The following is a 10,415-nucleotide window of genomic DNA, read 5'->3' as shown; positions in this document are numbered from 1 at the left end:
ATTATAAATTGCGTTGCTACACACCATGTACACAGTATGAAGAACGTGCCAATTTTGGAGCTGGCCTCAAATGTCTAGTCTAGGTTAGGGAGCTAGCGAGAGTCAAGAACTAAATAGTGCCCCCTTATTTAAGCTATGTGTAAAACCTTTGGATGGGATTTAATTTAATAAACCAAGCTTGTGTGGCTGCTGCAGATCCGGGTGAATAGTTTAGGCTTAGTTCACCTTCGGAAAACTACAATACCCCATAATGTAATGACGTTCAATTTCACACTTTTCCATGAATTATTAACTTTGGAGGCTTGCTAATAAAGCTGCAGGCCAATGCTATCCACGTTTAGGCCAATACAGGGCACAGTGACTGGTGTAGCCAGAGAAGACAACAGTCATCAGAAGTATGAAATACCGACAGGGCCAAGTTTACGAACCACTAAGTCAAGCATCAGAGAGGTCCATGGTACTCTCCTAAGACATCAGTTTGCCCTCGCCCGCCACATTAAATTATTCACTCAGTATGCATTGCTCACGTGAAATACCCTAGAAATACCTACTTCACCACCACTCATACTTACGACATGCTTGGTATGATGAGTTACTTGGAAAAAGGGGGGAATCCCAAAGTGTTCAGCGTTACGTTTTATCATCATTTGATTGTCAGTCCTGACAGATGTTAAAGCCATCATTTCACTTTGCCCTGCTTTCACTTGTTGTACCACCCTATAGTTGAGCTTGCCGTAAATGTTCCCATTTCAAGTTTTATTGTGTGGTATGTAATTACACTTCCACGTGTCACAGGCCATGCGACATGTAGAGACACTACAGCTGCTTTTATTTATTTATAGTTTCTGGATCAGGTTCATTTAACATATTTTGGCATCAGTGGACAAGCTTTGCGTCAGGGCCGGCAATCCTCCCACCTCCTTAATTAAGAGCTAGAAATTACCAGAATTTTCAGCTTTCACTGATGTGCCACTTTGCCCAAAAATTTACCCTTGCAGGAGAGAAAAAGCCACCATTAAACCCGGGTCTTAACAAAGACATAAGCAACACAAGTCCGTTTTAAGTGATCAGCGTTAAGTTTTATCATCATTTGGTTACAGTCCCGAAAGATGTTAAAGACATTATTTCATTTAACCCTCCTGGCGGAACGCAGCATTTCTCGAGTCACCGTATAATAGAAGCAGCGCAACTAAACTTAATTCAGACTGCCAAAAATGTGTACTTACCAGAGACTGCGCATTCCGTGGGCTGTTCCATGCTCCATACAAGTTAACCTACAACACTCCCTTCAGAAAACAACAAGCAAAAGCACGTGACCAAGGAGGAATGCAGTGCCAGTCTGCTCGCTCCCGAGAGCAAAACGCCATGGGATAAACATTTTAAGAAGAGGTGCGACATACACCCGCCTTTGGACAATTGCATGCTTTCATTTTTTGAAAGACACACACAAAGGCCAATAGAATGTGACAACCACACGCACAAGCTTTCTGAAAGCTTTCTGAATGTCTGGAGTAATTCCTAGAGGCCCTCTCCTAGAGCAGCGCATGCTCGCTGCGCTAGGCTCGACCTAAAAAACAAAGGACCTATTCAAAGAAGCCAAAAGGGTCCTATACAGATTTAATAGGGTGGGTCTGAGTTATGTTCCTTGAGGCTTGAGGCACTCCACCCGCAGGAGGTTTGTAATGTGAGTGATAAGGGGGTAGATTAGTCAAAAAGGATTTGAGTCAGTCAAGAGCCTTGCCTGCCACTCTTATGTTGATTAAGTGATCAATCAGTATGGAGTGGTCAACGGTGTCAAAGGTAGCTGACAGATAAAGTAGTATGAGGGCCACAGTGTTCCCAGCATCCTCTTTCCTAAGCATGTCATTAAGAGCTGACCAGCAGTGGCCGTTGCAGATAAGAACAGTGGGCAGGGGGATGCAGACAGACAACAGAATCAGATTTATTTAATTGTCCCTATTCCACCATCTATCGACATCCTCCCCTGCCCCACCTTGCCCTGCCCCTCCGTGCTTACCGTCACCGGCTGCTGCTGGAGCTGACATTATTCTATTCGATGAGAACTAAACCAGGATTGTTGAGAGTTGAAGCTTGAAGTTTTTTCTGGGTAGGAGAATAGCTGAGTGTTGGCCAAAGTCCCAAGCATTTTGGAAAGCGCTGGAAGAAATTAGACTGGGAAATAATTAGAGAGAACTGTGGAATCAGCGTGGTTTTTTAAAGGAGTGGGTACTAAGGTTTGTTTCCAGCATAGAGTTAGAGCTCCTTGGGCAAAAGTGCTATTCAAAAGGTTTGTGAGATAGGGAGTGATGTCCTGGCCTGAATGTTTTGGCTGGGCCGGAGTCAAAAGGGGAAGCCAGAGGACAAAGGAAGAATTTATTTGCAGATTAGCAAATACTAAAAGTAGAACTGTCAAGGTCTGACTTGCCCAATTGAGGACTTTGAACAATGTCCTTGAAAAGCGAGATGGTTTTCCAATGTCTGAGAAAGAGAGGCTAAAGACAATGTTAAAGTTTCGTTTGAATTATAAGACACATATGAATATTGCTACCATAGTATGAATGTGTTCAATGTGAATGCATCACTTATAGTTGTGTAGGTCTTGGAATTGGCTGGCTTTGCATAGGGGAGCCTAGTACTCAGGTAATTTCTGCTCCAATTGTTGGAAATGTTTCTTGGCATCTATTAAAGTAGAAGAAAACCAAGGCAAAGGCAGACGAAGTAGGGATAGAGCCGAGTTTCTTGAACCTTAATCTCTTAGTAAAATCATCAAAGAGAATCCCCCACTCGTCGCATGAACCCTTGATTGTCATCTTAAAGTGTAATAAAAGAGCTAACATCTGCAATGTATTTTAGGTGCAGTGAAACCAATTTGGCTCCACAAGAATGACAGAGAAGATGGCGTCCATACCTTAAGGATTTTATTGGCAAGCAGGTTCTATAAAATAATTTCCCTATTCTAAATAAAGTATCGAAAGCGGCAAGAGGAATTTCTATAAGGAAGGTGTCAGCATCAGATGTACCAGTTTAAGGTTGGAGGTGAAAGTATAAGCGCTCAAGCATGAAGCTCAACACACAGGACAAGGGAAATCAGCAGTGTCGAGAAGGAGTCTTCTCTCAGTGAAATTAGGACAAGCTCATCTTAACTGTTCTTAAGGTCACACAATTAAAGCATGATAGAAGATTCTAGAAGGCTTTTCCATGTTGGTTTTCACTAAGTTAACCAATTTGAAGACAATGCTCTCTGGGAGCAGGTAGACTCCCTAATTTTCGAGAAAGGAGCAATAATCTGGGCGACCTTGATTGTAACAACAGTCTAGTCTGCCTGGTACAGAAAGATCTCTCCCGCTGTCTCAGTTTTTGCATCCCAGGCCAACTTATACTTAAAGGTTCAATAGTCTACTAGTCTAATTAAATAAACAATTTGTATATTCTAATTTGAAGCACATGATAAGACACCTGCAGAGAAGAGTAAAAACAAGCTACTAGCAAGACAATTATCACTTAGGCCAAAATTGGATTCAGAATAAGTTTTAAGCTAAAATAGTTAGCATAAGTGAATATATCGAGTACGTTTTAGAACGGTATGCACTTAATTTTTATTGCACATACATGTATTATATTTCAGCTTAATATACGGGTGTCTCTCATCCAAATGAATACATAGCCACTCACTACAAATAACAATGTGCGCGGATTAACGAAGGAGTAGGGGGAAAACAGTATTTCCCAATTCTCTCCTCCCTCTCTAGAAGAGTTGGAAACGGTAGCGCTAAGTATAAAATCGGGTTCCCCCAAAGATCCATCTACATCTAAGGTGATCTGCACAGGACTAGGGGCTATACTACCCTACATACAACAGTTGTTAGAGACCTCCTTTCGGGAAGGGAAGGTACCTGATATGTGGAAGCAAGCAATTTTTCGCCCACTGAAAATAAAAACTACAGCTGATGGGAGTGTAATGGAAAATCTACGACCGGTCTCATTGCTCCCTTACTTTTCAAAAATAGCTGAAAACCGGCTAATATACAGCTTGGGGCACACATTAAGAAACACAACCTACTGAAAACCGGTTAATATACAGCTGGGGGCACACATTAAGAAACACAACCTACTACACCCCACGCAATCAGGCTTCAGATCAACCTACTCAACTGAGACAGCATTGCTTTATGCTACTGAGACAGTACGTAAAAGAGTGTATGAAGGCCTAACAACTGCGCTGGTTCTCCTAGACCTCATTGCAGCGTTTGATGCAGTTTCACACGAGATGCTAGTGCACCGACTCAGAAGGGGAGGTGTGGCCGGGGCTGCCCTGAACTGGTTGGCTTCTTATCTGCACAGTCGCAGTTTTCGGGTGTCACAGTCTGCGTATACTTCCAAACACATCAAGTTAACAGATGGGGTGCAGCAGGGTTCAATTTTGAGCCCTACATTGTTTAATCTATTTGTCGCCCCCTTAGCTGAAATTGTGGAAAAACACGGTGTTACAATAGTGTCGTATGCAGACGACACACAGCTGGTGGTTATCTTAGCTCCAAATTCAGCATTAGCTGCTAGAAGCTTTGCAAACTGCCTGAAAGATCTAGCAGGGTGGATGACAGATAACTGCCTGAGACTAAATGGCAATAAGACGGAAGTATTGATAGTCTGGAATACACCATCCATCTGGTCCTCGGCCTTGTGGCCAGCAAGTTTGGGACTGGTCCCCACCCCTAAGACTGAGGTAAAAAACGTGAGAGTATGGATAGACTCCAGACTTTCCTTTGAGACCCAGATCAAGAGAGTTGCAGGCAGGTGTTTCGGAGTCCTCAGAATATTAAGGAAAACCCTAGATATTTTACCTCTAGCAGTTAGGAAAACCCTGACCCATGCACTGGTCACATCGAGATTAGATTATGGAAATCTGATGTATCTAGGTGCTACCAAAAAAGGACTCCAGAAGCTGCAATCCGTTCAGAACGCAGCAGCCCGCTTAGTTTTAAATCTGCCAAGACGAGCATCCTCGAAGAGTGTACTGGAGACATTACATTGGTTGCCCATCCAGAAGTGAATTACATTCAAGGCACTATGCATCGGTCATTGTATCTTGCAGGGCAGATGCCCCATGTACCTCCTGGATCCTGTGACTCCCTACAATACATAAAGGCGGTTGAGATCCACCGGGACCCATTTGGTGACAGTCCCGAGGATAAGGAAAGCACAAATGGGGGCCCGCTCTTTTGGCTACTTGGCAGCAAAAAGTTGGAATGCCCTACCCTTGCCCCTCCGGGAAGAACCATCAGTGAGACTCTTCCGTAAAAGATTAAAAACATGGCTCTTTACCCAATAGGGAGGGATTGTTGCATGAATTTGTGAGATACTAATTCCCAAAGTTTAGTGAGCTCAAATAGCCCAGGGACACACTAGTGGGTGTAACCAGGCGCTCTACAAATGCAGTAATAATAATAATAATAATAATTAATATAGTTAACTCATCTTAAGTGTATAAGTTGCATATAAAGGGGTAGGGCACTAAATTACAATGCTCCAGTAGCATACGATAAATGGGTTTAATTGGTATATAGATGTGAAGCATTGTACAGATCCAATCATAATATGGTAGGAGGACAGTGCAAGTAACAGCCACTCTTAATGTACCTATTACGATTCCCAACAGCAAGCTGCAAGAAGCCTGATGGTTGGTTGTCTGAGCAAACATTTGCTGCCATTTGGGAGTGCTGTGAGGGAGCACTTACCTTGATTTAGTTTGTGCTTTGGGGCATTACTTTCGGCTCATGACATCTTTGTCAGAGTCGATTAACAGTTGGTAGCGTGTGTGTTTCCCACCAGTTTTTAGTAATATCAAGTTCTATATTCTGGATAATATTAGTGAGTATGTAGAGACAGCTGGAATTCTGGTCGCAGTGCCAGGTCAGGACAATAGCAGCCCATTGTGCGTTTATCATAGTTCTTTCTCTGTGTGGAAAGGTTTCAGTGAATGTTTGGGTCGGTTGCCCTGGCTCGGTGCACGTGGGTCATTAGAGAAGCCTGTCGTCACAAATACGCCATCACCAGAGATGTTTCACAGAAATAGCAGGTAATCTCTCATTATAGGATGTATGACATTACAACGCATGCTTTTACATCGCATGCCTTTACAACGCAAGTATTACAACGCAGTCCATTACAACGCATAGTGCTTTGGGGTGCTGGATAGTGAATAGTTTAATTTACTATTCCAACTCCAGTCCCCGTGGACACTAGGGAAGGTTATTGGATAGTAAATTAACCTATTCCCTATCCTAGAGTGCCCCCCAGAGCAATGCGTTGTAATAGTTTGCGTTGTAATGGTTGCGTTGTAAAAGTTGCGTTGTAAAGGTTGTTTACCCTCATTATATGATTTCATGATTGGCTTAGAGACATCAGAAGGCCTTCCCTTTTCTCTCTGAACGAACAGACAGGAGAAAGTGCAGGTGCGTTGATGGTCCCTTTAAAAGGTAAAGGGTTCATGTCCCCTTCCACGTTGTGGAATAATCTTTATTTATTTTTTTTTTTTTAAACAACGACTCCTTTTATTGATTTTAATCAAGCATACAGTACAGATAGGGAGCTGGTGAGATTGTACAAGAGAAGATTCCCCCACCTTCCCTCCTGATCTCCCCCCATTGATGCCCAGGCTACACAACCTGGGCACACTTTGTACATTTTTCCCCCCTCTTATCCCCGCCAGGGTTGGGAATGCGGCTTCACTCCAAAGTATTAACGTTCCCTGCACGCTTCATCGTACCTAAAGCCCATGGTAGGTTCTCCACATTCCGCACACTTTGCCAGACTTCTTGGGGCACCCCCTGCTTACAAAGACTTCTCTTTCTGCTTTCACGCACATGCACATACTCACTCATACTCTCCCTCTTCTTTTCTACTACAGTTGCTGCTTGTGTCTGGCCCCACAACTTAGCCAATACTTGGTTGGCCACTGTGATCCCCAACATACAAAGCCCCTGCAGGCAGCATGGAATATCCACGTTATTTGGGATTCCCAAAATTATTAAAAGTGGTGTTCTTGGTATCTCCAGGCCATGACTTCTTCAATCTCCTGTATGACCTCTCTTCAGTATCGACGAATGTTGGCACATCCCCATATGCTATGTAGGAAAGATTCCTTCTTCAACTATGCACCTCAGTCAGCCCGGGCTAGGAACCCTACCCATTCTTAGCAGTTTACTCCAGTTGTAATAAATCTGGTGCAGTATGTTCAGCTGTATTAACCTTAGTAAGGACTTGATTGCCATGTGCCTTGGGTGCATGAGGGCCATCTCCCATGTCTTCTATGTCTCCAATATCAGCCTCCCATTGGGCCCGTAGGTTTTGACGGTTGTCTGCGGCATGATAAATCAGGGTGCGATAGAGCTGCGATAGCACCTTCTGGGGTATTTCCTACTGTAGTACGTAGTTTTCCAAGAGAGAATGTTCCGGAATTTCTGCCCTCAGTGCCTGCTCTCCCTGATCGCATGTTTTATGTTGTTTTTGTATTGTTGGCTAGAGGCTGGTCCTCTTGCTGTAGGTTTTCAAAGGGTTTCATACCCCCCTTGTGGAAAACATCTCCTAGTGTCTCAATACCCACTAGTTCCCAAGCCTTGAAACCCATCAATTTATGGAACTCTTTTAGGGTCATACCGTTCCATAACGGAGTGGTCAGTATGACCTTTCCCCACCAACCAATGGCCCTGAGTGCCTTATCCCCCAACCCTGTCAGGGTCGCCATGGTTGGCATGGGCAGGTACCTCCTCTCCTTCCTACCATATATTTAGTGGACATAGGTAGCTGGCGCCAGTTGTTCCCTCTCAACTTGACTCGCCAGCACAGTGTGGAAGGTGAACCCCCAGTCCCTGATAACATAACCTGTAGCTAGGAGGCTCTATAATGTGTCCTAAGGTCTAGCAAGGCAATACCTTCGTTATAAAAGGAATTGAATAGGGTCCTTAGGCTATGCTTGGGGCATCGTTCTAGAGGAGCCTTCTCATAATGTCATAAAGCGTAAAAACTTAAGTTTTGGTTATCGCAAATGGAGTATTTTGCAGCACATATGGCAATTTCGGTAAGTTTATCATTTTATATAGGGAGAGGCTTCTCAATATCGCTAACTGCAGTGTACTCCACCGATTGGCATCTACTCCTCTAGTTCTCTATCCAAGTTATGTTATGTTATGTTATGTTATGTTAGTGGCATTTGTAATGCGCGCAGCTGCTCCAGCGAAGGAGCGTCCTAGGAATCATTCCTTGTCGGAAGTAATCTCAATGCCCAAGTATTTTAACCCCTCTTTTACTACCCACAACTTTCCTGCCACTCCCGTACAATCTTCCAAGCCTCCCATTTGATACATGGTGGACTCCTCTCAGTTGATGCAATACCCAAAGTATCCCCAGAGGATCCGAATAATCAAGAGGACTGCCGGGACCTCAATCTCTAGATCAGTGAGATAAAGCATAAGTCATCTGCGCAGAACTGTATTTTCTCTGGCGCACCCATAACCTCCTGGAATCCAGTTACATCAGCCCTGCACGTTATCCTGCTCACCAGGGGGTCCAGGCATGGCACAAACAATTGTGGGGAGAGCGGTCACCCCTGACTTAGGCTTCTTTTCAACTGAAATCTTTCTGATGTCACTCCATTCACTGTCACTTCTGCCATAGGGCTTTTATAAAGCAAGGTTACCAATTTGCAGAGCTTAGGTCCAAACCCAAATTGTCTCAGTGTCTTATGGAGGTAGGTGGAATCGGAATATTCTTATTTCCACGAAGCACCAGCTTGCTGGGTCAGGCCTGGTCCAATTGGGGCTCTTAGTTGTAAATACACTTAATTGATTCCCATGTGTGCTTAGGCAGATCTACAGTCGGAAGAAGTGGTCTCTGCAATGACGGTGTCTGTCCATGGACAGCCTATCTGGATGGGTGGTCCGGAAAGGACATCTCTTTCCATTTTCATCCTGCCATGTTGATACAGTATGATTCATTATAGAAGAGAAGTTATGTACCTGTGCAAGGTTTGCTGTGTAGTTCAGGTGGCTAGTGCCGCTGGGATTGCATATCATGTCTACTTATGCAGATTCAGGGGAGCTGGCCTTTCAAGTCGATGGCTGTATGGACCTTCCTTTCCTCTTGATTTAAAAGATTAGATTCTCTTCCATCCTGCTATGTCCATATATAACTTACATATGTGTTTTGGCAATTATCATTTCATCACTGTATGAAAATTTGTTGTCTTTTATAGATATAATTTGTTTTATTAACTATGGGATTGTGGTATGTGAGTAGAAGTTGAAAAGCCAATGGTAACCTTTTTCACGTACAAATATATGTTCAAAAAAATGAAAATAATGAATGGAATGATAATTAAATTTCCATGGTAAACAGAAGAAACGTGTTTATCATTGTTGCTTCCAGTAATTGCAAAAACCAAAATATATGAAGGGTAGGCAAATCTCTTGCGTTTAACTTTAATTGGCCCAGCTTACCCTTGGTCCCTTGGGCTTAACTCCTCTTTTTGCTAGAATGTCCATATAATAAGCACTTAACAAAATGAGAGATTAGGTGATATTTGCCCGGACCACTTACCAGTAATATTCTTTACACCATTTTGTTGCTTTATGCTTGCAGTAGTTGCAAAACATATCCTCCCTCTCGCAAAGAACCACATGAGAGGGTGGATTACCAGGTAAAAACTGAGACCACTCCTGTGCTGGGACACGATATGCACTTTTAAAAGATAAATAGACTAGATGGAATCGACTGATGTTACAATTGAAGCACCTTAAAACACAACTGACAAATATTAGTATTGAGAAGTACAGGTTCTGTCCTATCTTTTTGATGGAATGACGATATGGAGGTATCATTTGTGTACTGTGGTTTAAGTGATGATATCTTATTTAAGCTCTTTTGACATTAACATTTGATGACCACTGTCGCATGATTCTCCATAGCAAGCGCTTCCACCTTCTACCCTGGTGGCACGTCAGGATTGTCTTCACAGTCAGCTCAGTTATTCTTCCCAAGCTAGTTTGCTACCTCTAATTGATATTTGTTAAGTAGTGGCTCAGTTGAAATATCACTACAGGAGATTTTAATCAGCGATTGCATTGAATGGATGTCTACACAAGTATACAAAAAGTGATGGATGGAATGGCTGAATTAATCTAAGACACTGGTAATTACTCAGGCCGCATCCACTTTTCATTATTATTTTGCATACTATGTCACCTCAGTTTGGACCCAGCAATATACAAATCAGTCTTGACCCTGATCCAATGGGAATAGTCCAGACTGAACTGCCAGTCCAGGTCCTCCCTGAATGGATGTCCAGGCTCATACAAATGAAAATGTACATCTCCACCATGGATCCCTTGTTTTATTAGAGAAAACTGTGGCCTGGGAGG

The 10,415-nt window shown here is 43.2% G+C and overlaps 2 non-coding genes across 2 annotated transcripts; both read right to left on the bottom strand.

Annotated features, from left to right (window-relative positions):
• Nucleotides 1-618: 618 nt before the first annotated feature.
• LOC144829909 (small nucleolar RNA SNORD2) lies at nt 619-690 on the bottom strand. The gene has a single exon (XR_013610887.1). It is a non-coding gene; the product is annotated as a small nucleolar RNA SNORD2 (small nucleolar RNA).
• Nucleotides 691-1,061: 371 nt separating this feature from the next.
• LOC144829908 (small nucleolar RNA SNORD2) lies at nt 1,062-1,132 on the bottom strand. Its single transcript, XR_013610886.1, has one exon. It is a non-coding gene; the product is annotated as a small nucleolar RNA SNORD2 (small nucleolar RNA).
• Nucleotides 1,133-10,415: the final 9,283 nt, after the last annotated feature.

The sequence above is a fragment of the Lissotriton helveticus genome, chromosome 4_1 (genome assembly GCF_964261635.1).
Source record: "Lissotriton helveticus chromosome 4_1, aLisHel1.1, whole genome shotgun sequence".
NCBI classification, from domain to species: Eukaryota; Metazoa; Chordata; class Amphibia; order Caudata; family Salamandridae; genus Lissotriton; species Lissotriton helveticus.
The sequence above is the reverse complement of the archived record's forward strand: the minus strand, read 5'-3'. Positions and strand labels throughout refer to the sequence as shown.